The sequence below is a fragment of the Rhinichthys klamathensis genome, unplaced genomic scaffold (genome assembly GCF_029890125.1).
Source record: "Rhinichthys klamathensis goyatoka isolate OS25496 unplaced genomic scaffold, OSU_Roscu_1.1 h1tg000003l_1, whole genome shotgun sequence".
Lineage (NCBI taxonomy): Eukaryota > Metazoa > Chordata > Actinopteri > Cypriniformes > Leuciscidae > Rhinichthys > Rhinichthys klamathensis.
The window spans coordinates 3,947,100-3,962,021 of NW_026606556.1; positions in this window are offsets into that span (position 1 = coordinate 3,947,100).

The following is a 14,922-nucleotide window of genomic DNA, read 5'->3' on the forward strand; positions in this document are numbered from 1 at the left end:
GTAGAAACGGGAAGAAGGAACAGGAGTGGAGGTGCTGAGCTGACCCTTAAGGGTTTTGTCATTTAAGCACTGCCGGAAAAGTAACAAGTCTTTTAATAGGAACATAAACAGCTGCTTTCTGATGCGTACCTGTTTATGGGAACCAATTAAATTAAAAGAGATACACATCTTCTTCTCTAACTAAGGCCCATGCAGATACCTAGTCTCTCATTGCATAACTTTTGACTGGGCCAGTTTGCAGCTTATTCTTGCCAAGAGCCGACTACTTAGAAAAAAGGTTGCAACTACAGTTGTTTTACGCTTTCTTTTTATGGACAGATAGGGAAAGGGAAATCCCTACAGAAATTAGCTGAATGTGTGCAGAATTTATGATGGATTTCTGTCCATCCAAATGTAATAAGCAGTGATTATTTAGTGGAATATGCAGTTTTTCCTCTCAAACTTCATTTTGTTTCCAGGCACCTCAACTCCTGGAATTTGCATTGCAGTCGGAAAGCCAGATTGGAGCTTGCATTTTTCTTAAGTGCTGTCCAGTTTTTCGTACAACATGCATTAGATGTTATAGTGAACGGACTGAGGTGGTTTGTAGATGTTCCGTCTGAGTGATACCTTTCAGCGTATCACTCTTAGGAAGCGGTTGAGGTGCAGGTTAATGCCATCATGCAATGCTTCAAATTACATTTGAAGCAAATGTTTTGTTACTGACACTGCTGTCTCGGATCTGTGTCCTATGACCTTGCTTTAGTTAAAATCATGCCTGGTATTTGTTCATTTATTTAATTTATTTTGAAGTCACTGCCATATTTTTCCACGTTTCCAATGGAGGCTATTGATTCTATGGAGAATATTTCACAACAATCATAAATATGAATGTTTAAAACTATAAACGAGTGAAATTCATGTTTCAACTGACAAATTCAATCTAGGATTCAAATGCATTTGCATAATATAAAAAGTCTTTATGTTTGTGTCTGCTTTTCTGTTATACTGTGGTTTTCATTTTCCACTCATATTTTATGTGGCTCTCCAGAGCTGTGTAGCTGCTTTGAGATTTTGAACAAAGCTCTGCAGGCTTTGTTCAACTATAAAATTGGATGAAAGCTTGCCTGAAAGCTCTCAGAGGAGACAACAAAGCCATTGCCTCTATATGGAAAACTAGAAAAGCCTGAGTTTGTGGCTCTTGGATAGATTCTTCTACAGCTCTGCTTTCAAGCCTACACCCTATACTTCAATAACAGCTCGTTGTCATAGTATCCTGAGAATCATTTGCTTAAACAGTTTTAAACTGCAAATATTTGATCATATTTCACGCAAATTAGTTGTCTTTCTTTGCAAAAAAATTAGTCATTCTGTCTAATTTCAGTCAAAGCAACCAAATCCCTCCAAAAAGAACCTCCAGGTACTGTCCAGTCAATCCAATGCAAGGTAATTTACATCTCAAGACACTTGACTATCTGTGTCACATGACTATCTGCTAGGGTTGAGTGATATGTAATACTATAAATATATTAAATAACTATTCTGGTAAAAGAACCAATACAGTTAAGCAAAATTGTGAATATACTGTATGAATTTCAATGCAAGTTTTCTAATGATCTTGTTGTAGATATCCAACAGATAAAATAAAAAACATTTTCAGCGAATATCCTTTTGCACAGTTTTAAAATACATCAAATTGTGGATGTAACACTAGGTTGCAAGCTGCATTTCATGTTGACTTTGACTTTTGCATGCTATAGTTGTTATACAGGACTGTCACCTTTCTTGTGGATATTCATTGGGAAAAGGATTAATTTAGTAGGTTGAAAATTGTGAGACAAAGTTTGGATTTGAAATGGGTTAAAAAACGAATTTGTGATGTCAGCCAAAATGGAGTTTGAGAAGCAGAGCAGATTTTTTTATTAATAATTACGAAAAAAAGAAAGAAATACAAGACTTTTTGTCAGGTTTGTGCAGGTAACTAAAGACGAGGAAACATAATTTCAATGCAGTTAGTTTAATAACAAACTCAGGATACAGGGAAATGCAGGAACTCAGGAAAAACACAACCATACATAGACGACGATGAACAAACACTGAGGGAAAACACAGGGCTTAAATGAACAGGGCCTAATGGAAAGATTAACTGAACACAGGTGAAGGGAATAGCTAATTAGACAGAGCGGGAAAACTAACAGGACTGAACCAAAATCACAAAAGACGGAGATCTCAAAACTGAACTAATAACAGGACTAAACCAAAATCACAAAGACAGGGGAAACCAAGATCACAAAACAGAACTCAAACACATTGAAAACGTGACACTTTTTCACTGATGAAATGATGATTCCTTTAAAAAAAATGAATGGCAGTCGGAAAGTTGCAATTTTCTCTTTTTTTTGTGCTTTCCTGTTTGTTTTTAAAATATGGAATAATGTTAAGTGATGAAATTATTGTTCCTTTGATTTCATTTTTTGTAAAATAAATAAATAAAATAATTTAAAGCAATTTTAGGGCAAATATTTAATGTGCAAATATATAGTCAAATTTTCTATAAATATAGAAAAGGCAGAAGAATATGTATATATACACTCACCGGCCACTTTATTAGGTACCCCATGCTAGTAACGGGTTGGACCCCCTTTTGCCTTCAGAACTGCCTCAATTCTTCGTGGCATAGATTCAACAAGGTGCTGGAAGCATTCCTCAGGGAGTTTGGTCCATATTGACATGATGGCATCACACAGTTGCCGCAGATTTGTCGGCTGCACATCCATGATGCGAATCTCCCGTTCCACCACATCCCAAAGATGCTCTATTGGGTTGAGATCTGGTGACTGTGGATGCCATTTTAGTACAGTGAACTCATTGTCATGTTCAAGAAACCAATTTGAAATGATTAGAGCTTTGTGACATGGTGGAAGTAGCCATCAGAGGATGGGTACATGGTGGCCATAAAGGGATGGACATGGTCAGAAACAATGCTCAGGTAGGCCGTGGCATTTAAACGATGCCCAATTGGCACTAAGGGGCCTAAAGTGTGCCAGGAAAACATCCCCCACACCATTACACCACCACCACCAGCCTGCACAGTGGTAACAAGGCATGATGGTTCCATGTTCTCATTCTGTTTACGCCAAATTCTGACTCTAACATCTGAATGTCTCAACAGAAATCGAGACTCATCAGACCAGGCAACATTTTTCCAGTCTTCAACTGTTCAATTTTGGTGAGCTCTTGCAAATTGTAGCCTCTTTTTCCTATTTGTAGTGGAGATGAGTGGTACCCGGTGGAGTCTTCTGCTGTTGTAGCCCATCCGCCTCAAGGTTGTGCGTGTTGTGGCTTCACAAATGCTTTGCTGCATACCTCGGTTGTAACGAGTGGTTATTTCAGTCACTGTTGCCCTTCTATCAGCTCGAACCAGTCTGGCCATTCTCCTCTGACCTCTGGCATCAACAAGGCATTTCCGCCCACAGAACTGCCGCTCACTGGATGTTTTTTCTTTTTCGGACCATTCTCTGTAAACCCTAGAGATGGTTGTGCGTGAAAATCCCAGTAGATTAGCAGTTTCTGAAATACTCAGACCAGCCCTTCTGGCACCAACAATCATGCCACGTTCAAAGTCACTCAAATCAACTTTCTTCCCCATACTGATGCTCGGTTTGAACTGCAGGAGATTGTCTTGACCATGTCTACATGCCTAAATGCACTGAGTTGCCGCCATGTGATTGGCTGCTTAGAAATTAAGTGTTAACGAGCAGTTGGACAGGTGTACCTAATAAAGTGGCCGGTGAGTGTATATATAGGCTATATATATATTTAAAAGCTGTCACACCAAATATGACCTAAATATGAACACTTTCCCCGCCAAGGTTTTTTAAAAAAAAGTTGCCAGTCAGCGCCAGCATTTTTGATCATTATCACAAAAGTTTCATGGTTGGCCCCAGAATACTTTGTTGTATGAATATCTGAACATGCAATATATCATAATAAAGAGCAGACTCTGTGCTTTTAAGCAAACAACAAACATTGTATTCTAGCTTCATGCATTCTTTTTTTATCAACACTTGAATATGGGTAAGTTTAATTTAAAAAAAGCGACATTTTGAGAAAACGGCGTTTTTGTCAAGATCGGATTCAGAACGATGATCAAAACATAAATGAGTCAACACCCCCAAAGCTCTTTCAATTCTGTTAATTGGAATTGAAGCGTTGTCTCATAAATGACAGAAAACTACCATTCTGTATAACGAGGACAACATTTTTATAAAAGGTTACAGAACAAGCCTTTGTGACAAAGCCTTTGTGTCACAGAGTTCAGAGAAGAGTTGAGTACAATGGTATTTTGAGGCCCTGCGAAATAGTTGGACAAAAAGAGCCACATCTGCATGTTTGTGTCGGAGTCCAGATGACCTGGTGGTCAGCCTGTGGGTGCTGGAAGAGCGGTTAGAGAACCAGACTGAGCTTCAGAGGAGAGCGCATGGCTGCGGTTTAGCATGAGGGAGGAGAGAGGCCCGAGGGTTCGGACGAATCCCTCTCTCTTTCTACAGCTCCTCTGATGTGTTTCTCACATGGGACACTGCTGAAGGGAAAGAGGGAGGTATCATATTACTGTCCCGTGCAGCTGGAAAAGTCCCTCTCTGCAGGTTTCCTCTGGTGAAGTTTATATCCACCTCGTGAGGTAGTTCATTATTAATACGTGAGAGATCCACTCTGTAGGAAAATTGCGGTTAAGTTATTAACGTTGTGAGACGTCGGGTTGAGAGCAGCCAGTGTGTATTTGTTGTTTTCGTTGCCTTGGAGGAGCGTAACACAAACACACATTTCACCCTCTGTGTTTGTCTTCGTCCGTTTCTATCCGTAGATTTGGCTGTGGCTTTAATATGTCTTTCATCCTTAGTGGGAAAAAACCCTTGAGTTACTGCTCAGATTTATGGACCTTGTTAAAGCTTTTTTTTGTTTGTTTTCCTGCGTGCTGAGCCGACCTAAAATTAGCTCAGTGATACCTGAGCTCTTTTTGGCCTTAGTGTGCTTCAACTTCTGATATATTCGGAATGTGCTTGTGCACTCGGCTGCGCACAGTGAATATGAGCGAGTATTGTTGCTGCTGCAGAGGGCAGTGTAAGACTTTGGGTCTGCGTGGCAAGAAGGGCAGACACACACACACACACACAGAAGCCATGCCAGCGGAGCAGTAATAAGACACTGGTGACTGAGGCTGTGGAGACGAGTAGGGATTAAGATTGGAATGATAATGCTTTAGGCTATTGTGAACCCACACAAAAAATGAGCAAGCTTTGTATCTGTTCCATTGCTATGTTATCTTTTTACATTATGTTCCTGTTCTGTGCAATAAATCAGCTGATCAACAAGCTAATGTTGGACATGAAATGCGATCTCTGGCAATTCCAGCCCACGCAGGTTCCCCGACAGTATGGCTTCAATGGAGAAGTGTGTGAGCGGAAACATGATCTGAAACGATATATCGGCAAGGTCTATAAATATTGGCTGATATTTGGCATTTTAAGACATTTTGCATCAACCTTGCCCATTTCGACATTTGTAATATTTAAATAAATAAATCTGTGTCTAAATTGCTATAATTAAATAATATGTCATTTAATAATGGAATTATTAAAGGGATAGTTCGGCCAAAAATGATATTTAAACCATGCATTACTCACCCTCAAGCCGTTCGAGATGCATATGTCAATCTTGTTTCAGACGAACACATTTTCAGTTATTTTAGAAAATGTCTTAGACCCTTCAGTGGATATAATGTGAAGCAATGGGGTCCACCTCCTTCAAGTCCCAAAATGTGCATATATCCTTCACAAAAGTAATCCATCCGGCTCCAGGGGGATAAACGAAGGCCTTATGAGGGTAATCCGTGCGGTTTTCTCGTAAAAATATACATATTTAAAACTTTATAAATGAAAATATCTGACTTCCGGCAACGATCGACGCGCGTTCACGGGTGATGTTTTGCTCTGCTCTCTGCATAGCTCTCTGGCTGCGCGGGCGCGTTCGTTCTACGTCACGACGCTACGTCCTACCTCGTACGCCGACTTCCATCACCCATGGACGCGCATCGATCGTTGCCGGAAGTCAGATATTTTCATTTATAAAGTTTTAAATATGTATATTTTTACGAGAAAACCGCACGGATTACCCTCATAAGGCCTTCGTTTATCCCCCTGGAGCCGGATGGATTACTTTTGTGAAGGATATATGCACATTTTGGGACTTGAAGGAGGTGGACCTCATTGCTTCACATTATATCCACTGAAGGGTCTAAGACATTTTCTAAAATAACTGAAAATGTGTTCGTCTGAAACAAGATTGACATATGCATCTCGAACGGCTTGAGGGTGAGTAATGCATGGTTTAAATATCATTTTTGGCCGAACTATCCCTTTAAATGTTAAATGTTATGTATACAGTATACACACTCTAAAAAATGCTGGGATGTTTCACCCCAACTTTGGGTCAAATATGGACAAACCCATTTTTTAATGACATTTTTAACCCAACGTTTGGGTTTGTCCGTATTTGACCCAAAATTGGGTTAAAACAACCCAGCATTTTTTAGAGTGTACAGCGCATGTTTACTGTTTAAATAAATAGACAAAAAAATGATATTTAAAATTGCAAAATACAGTTTCATGATGGATTGGAAATATATTTACAGTACACACCAGCCACTTTATAGGTACACCTGTTCAACCGCTCGTTAAAGCAAATATCTAATCAGCCAATCACATGGCAGCAACTCAATGCATTTGGGCATGCATCAGTACGATCTGCTGAAGTGCAAACTGAGCATAACAAATAGAGAATAAAGGTGATTTAAGTGACTTTGGAAGTGGGATGGTTGTTGGTGCCAGACGGGCTGGTCTGAGTATTTCAGAAACTGCTGATCTGGGATTTTTAAGCACAAACATCTCTAGAGTTTACAGAGAATGGTCTAAAAAAGAGAAAATATCCAGAGAGCGGCAGTTCTGTGGGTGAAAATGCCTCGTTGATGCCAGAGGTCAGAGGAGAATGGCCAGACTGGTTCAGGTGATAGAGAGGCAACACTAGGCCTATCTCAAATAAGCACTCGTTACAACCGAGGTCTGCAGAAAAGAGTCTCTCTGAACACACAACATGTAGAATCTTGAATAGATGAGCTACAGCAGCAGAAAACACACTGGTGTCACTCCTGTCAGATAAGAACAGGAAACTGAGGCTACAATTCACACAGGCTCAACAAAATTGGATATATGAATATGTTTAACCCATACTGGTTGACTACTAACCAAAACAATTACCTGAACTTTAATATTTTATTTGCCTTACACATTTTGACCCATACATATTGGTCTCATTCTTCGGGGATGGTGAATCATAATTTAAGTAGGTTATGACAAAGAAAGAGACAGTTATGTAAACAATACTGGGTCCACATGATCTTTTAAGCAAAGTAAGCTTAGAAATTCCCCTTTGCGAGTTAAGCTCACAGGGATCTTTTTAGAAACAAATTCTATATTTGGTATTGAAATTAATAGCCAGTATGTGGGCAGACAGCAGTCTGGCTTCGGTCAAGCATAAAGACATAAACAGGAGAGTGGGTGTATAACTGTTTGAGAGATTTGGAGCTGTACATGTTTTTTATGCCTAATTATTTATGCTTTTTATTACCCATCAGGAACACAAGATGTCCTATGATCGGCTGCCAAAAAAGCTCATCGTACCAAAACAGACTGTGACATTTTGTCTGTGATTTTAATGGCGCTCACATTCTGACCCTAGTGCAAGTAGGGTGACCCAATAACTAAGTGAGTCATAAACTTCTGCGTTGTCAGCCAGTGGGATATGACCCTGTTAAACATCTCAATTTAAAAATCTGGGCCATTAACTGGCCCAAAAATAAAGTGGTTACATGTTAACCCAAGTAGAGTGCCCAAATTTTGCCCTGACTTGGCAGATGGCTCTTCCAAATGCTCTCTCTCTTAATGTCTCTCTATACTCCACTGCCTCTAAAAAACGGTTGACGTATACACATAGGAAAGACTAATCACATTTTTCAGTTATTTCGAAGATGAAAATTAGAGAAAATATGACTCTTGCCTATGTTTCTTTCTCCAGAAAAATACCCTAGATAATTCAAAAATAAACACAAGTTTGACATTAGCTTGTTGCTAAGCTAACATCACAATCATACTTTTTTATTTAGATCTATTTTCACTTTTCAGCTTATCGAATGGATTATATAAAACCGCTCTACCATACATTATTTACACCACTCCATTGTGCTTGGTTTTTTGCTTTTTGCCTACAATGCAGGCTTTGTCCCAGGACAGGCTGAAAAAATAATGATAATTTGGTGTAGCCAGACTGTTAAGGAAAGTTACTTTTAACAGTAATGCATTGTTAAGTTCCATTTCCGTTTCTTTTCTTTCTTCTCACCTTTCACACCAAAAGTGAAATGAATATTCTTAAGGCTGAGGGAAAGGTTAAAAAATGAATATATGTACAGTAGATGGTGCAGCTCAAACAAACCCTTCAGCTGTGCTCCCATTCTGGATTGCTGAATAATAGGACGCACGAGAATAAATAACACTCTTACTTCAGTAATAAACAAATGAATCACAAATGTGATGTTTAACTAATGTAACTTTTTCTTATTAGTAAAGTTGAATTGGATCATTGAAGGTCAGCATTAAAGACTTTGGTTTTGGTTAATAAAGTGAGATTAAATACATAAAGCGTATTTGTTTGATTTTACATTTAATTATTGCAGGTTTGCTTAATAATCTAAGTTTGCATTCCCATGTTTTTATTCATTGTGATGAATAGTGATTCTGTTTTTGTGCAAGTAAGATGAGTCAATGGTTATATTTAGTCTAGAAATACAAAAACAACCTCACAATGCCTCTGCACCTTATGAGATGTAGGGGCTGGGAATGATGTCACACCCTAGTTGACCATGTTCCAGTAAACAGGTCAGAAAACTAAGATGGACGCATCCAGTTAAACATTTGTTGTGCTTGTTGCTCATTCGGAATATAAACGCATAAAATTCTGTATTTGGCACAGATAATGCCAAAGTATGTCCACAAATAGAGGTTGGCTAGTACTGTGTGGACCACTGAGTTTATTGAGTATGTAGTTCTAATAAACTATATTTTACTACTTCACTATGTTTGATGCGCTGAGCAGCCATATTGGATGCTGAAGTCTGGTCGTTGTGCTTCCCCTGAATTCTCCAGTCGCAAATCCTACTTGAGGGTGCATTCTAGTTAAAAGTTCCTACTGGGGCCTAGGAATTTTCCACATCCGAGGACAAATGCACCATTAAGGCCCTTGCACACTGAGTCCGAAATTTTCGTATGCGTTTTTTCGTATTCATGATTCGGTGGCTGTGAATTGTCAAAACACCATTCAAACTGCTTGCTACGGATGCGAAAAACGCAGAAAATCGAACCCGATCCGATTTTTTTTATGACAGACGAAAGTTTCGGAGGCAGTGTGCAAGCGTGATTGACATAACGTGAGGTCGTATTTATTTTTTAAAGTGCGAATTTCGGACTCAGTGTGCAAGGGCCTTTACTCCTCCATTACTCCATTACTGGGGCTGCTGATGTCGTCCTCAGCGGGGCAGATGGTGAATGCCGATCCGTTATTCAACAGCACCCACTCCGAGGACCGTTCACTGGCAGGCATGCCTTGGACTGCTCGCTGAGGCTCGTGTGGTTAAAAATGCAGAGCAAGTGGTCCGGATTGTTCGTTCCAGTTAGTTCCAGATCTAAAATGTCCCGACTGTGGTCCTCCAGTGAGGCGGGAGAAAAAAATAAAAAAGCAGCAAAAATAAATCCAATCTGTGTCCGGTATTCTGTGGCTGTAGTGAAGAGCACTACGATCGAGATGCAAGGAAATCGTCTTTAATAACTAAATCTAATGGGCACAGGAAAACTGGAGAAAGATTAAACAACAACAAATAACACAAACAATACTGGGAAATGAACTGAGGAATATAAGGGCTTAAATACAAAGACAGGGTAATCAGGAAAAACAGAACAGGTGCATACATGAGGAACTATGGAAATTAATAAGCAAACCAGAACAGGGAAAAAATAACCAAAACACAATGAAACTATAGACCTAGAACTACACGTTACATTTCCTAACAATTTATGATTTAAAGTTTGTTTGTAAATGATTTTTGTTTGTTTGTAAATGTCTACCCTATTAAAGCTTTTCCATAACATTTTTCATAACTTTTTAAATTTCCCCCTTGTGGTTAAAATCAAGTTTATATGTCTTTGTGGTGTTTTTAATATGCTTTAAGACAAATGTGCAAATTCATCATTTCTGCATCATTGCTGAGTATTTTCTCCTTAGTGAACTAAAGACAGTCTCAAAATCGCCGTTTGAAATCGCTGGTGTTTCTGAAGTCCCAAACTACCTTGTAACCAATCAAGTCAATGTGTGATCGTCAATGAGTGGATCTCTGAGAGGGTGTGAGTGAGTGGAGGCGGGGTTAATTTGCATATTCATAGAACCGCGTATACTAAATGAGGCAAGTGTGTAGAGTTACAATCAAGCTATTTTAAAGGATGACGATTTTTTTCAAGGAAAAAACGTTTAAATATGTAATTTTGGTGAACTTTAAAAACATTTAAAATTCCATATATCCAGGATCCAAAGACCACGAGACCCTGTCAGACGGTCAGTAAAGGCTGAGGCTGAGACCAGCTCTGTTGTCACAGTCACACAAAGGTCAAGGTTGCTGATAAGTAACTCATGATTTATGTAAAAGATTTAGGAGAAAGGTCTAGGAAACAAGAGGACTGTTGTGTCTTTTTACTTAATTTATGACTTTAATAGAGGAGTACACTTTGGTTCTTGATGGTGTAATGGCAGTTGGACTTTTACAGTAGGGTTCAGGTTACCCAGACTATGGGGATAGAGCAATGCCCTCGTTCTCAACAACAGTAAGATTTATTTAGAATGAGCCTATTAAAGGTTTGAGAGAAACCCAACTGAACTCAGCACACTTCTCTTTCTCTCTTGCACTCCCGTCCGCATTTTGACCCTGTGTTCTCCTTCCAATTTATCACCCTGCAAAAAATTAAGCTGAATCAAGTTCAATAAACAACATGAAATTAAATTATGTCATTTTTATTCATGATCAGGTATTGCACATAAAACAAAGCATATAAATAAAAGAAAGTGAATTAGAGGAAATACAGCACATTAGCCTATAGAAGGGATCTCACTGGCACTGGCACAGATGCCTTCTGATTAGATAAAGGAGCCGGGCCCCTCCCCTCTCTGATTATATATCCTGTTGTTTGATTTGATAACATACATGGCTAATTTCAAACCGTGCTGTAATCAGATTTCTCTAACCTTGTTATGTGCATTTGTAGATGTGGTGGATTGGAAACCTGGACTAAAACCTAAAGTAAAAACACTGTACAATAAATATTTCTTAACAGAGAACCAAGATAATTAGACAACAAATCATTTAACTGTTGATTGGAAGGGATTTTTGGTGATTCTTTGTCGCTTATAGTCAAGGTCCTGTGTTCCAGGGGTTTTGGTAAGGGGTATTGTTACTTATGAAGAGTGGTAAAATCACTGTAACACACTGTACAGCCTCGAGTGGCTTAATGATTTATAGAACAGCTGCAACAGTAAAAAAAAAATGAAAGACAATGTCACTTTGAATAAAATCATCTGCTAAATTAATACATATAAATACTTCCACAAAGACAAAGTAATTATGTTCATTAGCATTCAAATAAAATGTGTAAGATGTGTGTATGTTGACATTTACTTTCATAAAACCAATTTCATTTCTGTAATCAGTCCTAACGTTCAGAACTCACCAAAACTTTTGATTTGTTTGATCAAAAATAGAGTAAAAAAACAGTAATCTTGTAAAATATTATTACAATTATATTTTAAAATGTAATTTATTTCTGTGATCAAAGCTGGATTTCGAGCATCATTACTCCAGTCTTCAGTGTCACCTGATCCTTCAGAAATCATTCTAATATGCTGATTTGATGCTCAAGAAACATTTCTTAATGTCATAAACAGTTGTATTGCTTAATATTTTTGTGGAAACCATGATACATTTTTTTCAAGATTCTTTTATGAGCAGAAAGACAGCAACTTTTTTTAACATTATAAATGTCTTTTGATATAATGACATAACAATTATGATATAATGAATAATAATATTATATTCAATATAATGCAGCCTTGCAGAATAAAAGTATTAATTCATTTCTCTCTCTCTCTCTCTCTCTCTCTCTCTCTCTCTCTCTCTCTCTCTCTCTCTCTCTCTCTCTCTCTCTCTCTCTCTCTCTCTCTCTCTCTCTCTCTCTCTCTCTCTCTCAATAATTAATTAATTAATTTCTTTCTTACTAACCACAACATTTTTAACAGTAGTGTGTTGAGTAATACATGATATTCAATTGAAAATTTGGTGTTACACACATACCATAAAAGAGTTGGGTAGTACAAGAAGTATTACATTTGATAAATAATAATAATAATAATTCATTACATTTATATAGCGCTTTTCTCTGCACTCAAAGCGCTTTACATAGAAGGGGGGGAATTCTCTCCTAATGTCAATAAAGGTTAAGCTGAACATTTAAATGTAAAAGCCAAACAATTTTTTTGTTTTTGTTTAGGATAACACACTGATAAATTGTGTACAATAAGACTAGGACTAAGTTAATTAAAAAGTATAAATATTGATTTTGTTGGCATCTACTGGATTTGATAGCTCACCTCGACCATTGGTGATTTTTGAGGAAGGTCCGATGAATTACCCCTGTGTGCGTTCCTCGCTCCTGTCAGACCCGGGGCTAACCTCTGGCGACCTCTGCGCTCTTCAAAGCCCCGCGCCACCAGGTCCCTGCCCTGCCCTTGCCCGTAATTACATGCTCAGAGGCCTGCTTGTCTGCCAGGGGCCTCTGTCTGTGCTCTTAAAGATCTCCACTTCAAAAAGGGTTCATATTCAGAGCTATTAAATCACAACAATGCTGTGCTGCTTGGGTCTGCCCTTTAATCTTACATCCTCCAGACCTGACCACAGCCACTGTGTGCTCCACTGTCACATCGGTGCCATGCGTCTTTCACACTTTGCTTGACAGGTTGACTTAGTTTGGAACTGGAGGCAATCCATCCTAACTTGTTCTTAGACTAGAAGCCTTCCAATGGTGGAACAGAGCTTCCTTGTGTAATCATGCAATCCACAGTAATCATGATGGCATTTTTATACTGTAGCAGAATATATATGCAATCATAATTATTCAACCCCTGACCAGAAAGACATTATGCTAAACAAAAATCACAGAATAAATCATAGAAAATGTATGAACACACATTTAAGAGAGGCCGGAAATGTAAAGTTCATAAGTCCCGGAAGGTTTTCTGTGGTGCAATACATTAAAGCTGGAATCTTGGAAATATTTGTCAGGGTGGGTGTGTGTAGCTTAATCCAAAGAGAGACGCGTGACGCAGAATGATCGATAAACCAAGAAACTCTAATAAACACAGAGAATGAGAGAACAAACACATCTACTATAAACTTCGGTTCCACTTTAGTTTGATAGTCCACTTTAGACATTATACTAACTATAAGTAACTTTACAACTACATGTCAACTAACTCTCATTAGAGTATTAGTAGACTGTAGTAAACTTTCAGTAGACTGTTAGATTATGGTTGGGTGTTAAGGTTCGGGTTAGTAGAATAAGTTGACTTGTAGTTGCCAAGTTACTTATAGTCAGTAGAATGTCTATAGACCAATTTTCAGTTGGTAAACATGGTGACGTTTTTTGTGGGCGGAGCTTAGGTGGAGGCAGAACGATCCCTCTGGCCGCTTCACTAACGTAAAGTCTGCAAGTTTTGTTAGCTTGTTTTTAACAATGACTGGAGAAAATCCGATTTTATCTTAATGTGCAAGGTCACTCACTGTCCAGGACCACGATTGTTATTTGCAAAAGTTAATTTTAACGGACGGAACCAGATTGGCCGACCCGTTGAGGATCTGACAGGATTAACGCTAACTCTACCTCCGGTTGAGTGGCCTGACTTCTACACCTAACGTTACCTGATAGAGAAACCGAGCGTAAAGAGAAACGGAGGGCATATACATCTTTAGATGCCTATAACTATGTGCTGAATGGTCATGTACAAGACTTGTGTGTACGATCCGCAGTTCTGCCGAGCCAGCGCCATGAAGACGACAATGTAAAGAGTGACATTACGGTGCAATTTTAATGAGGTGAATATTTTCTAGAAATAAAAAATTGCAGATAAAGCATATTCATTTTACATTGATTCTTGCACCAAACAACTCAACAAGATGACATTTAATAAGAATAAGAATAATTTAAGATCCTTATTTTGTAGCCGAATCTGTGCTGGTTTGTATTGGCCGCCTCCAGTTCCCTTTCGAGGGAACTCGCGATGCGTCATCGACGCTTTGGGAACGCCCCCAGCGTGAATGCGTCTGAGCATCAATGTCAACTAGTCCAATGGAAAGAATGAGCGTCACGGGCGGGTGACGTCATGACCAGGAAGGGATAAAGCACATCCGGTGCAAACCGGCATCAGCTTCTGTGTCTCAGCAAGCGATCTGTGTTACTCTGTCTCTGTCTATTTATTGTTGTCTGTTCGATATTATTGGGAAGAGTTATGGCGAAACAACTTTACAAACTCTGTGCTTCTCCCTGCCCGCGTTATTTAACGGGTGGGGACACACACGAGCTTTGTGTAGTTTGTTTGGGAGTGGAGCATGCGGTGTCAGCCTTCGAGAGGCGGCATTGCGAGATGCTTCCGCTCCGCATGCTCCGCTCTCGCCTGGCGCTTTTCGAGGAAAGTGGCCAGGCTCGCGATCCTCAGGGTGCAGGACCCGCGTCTGCCGAGGCA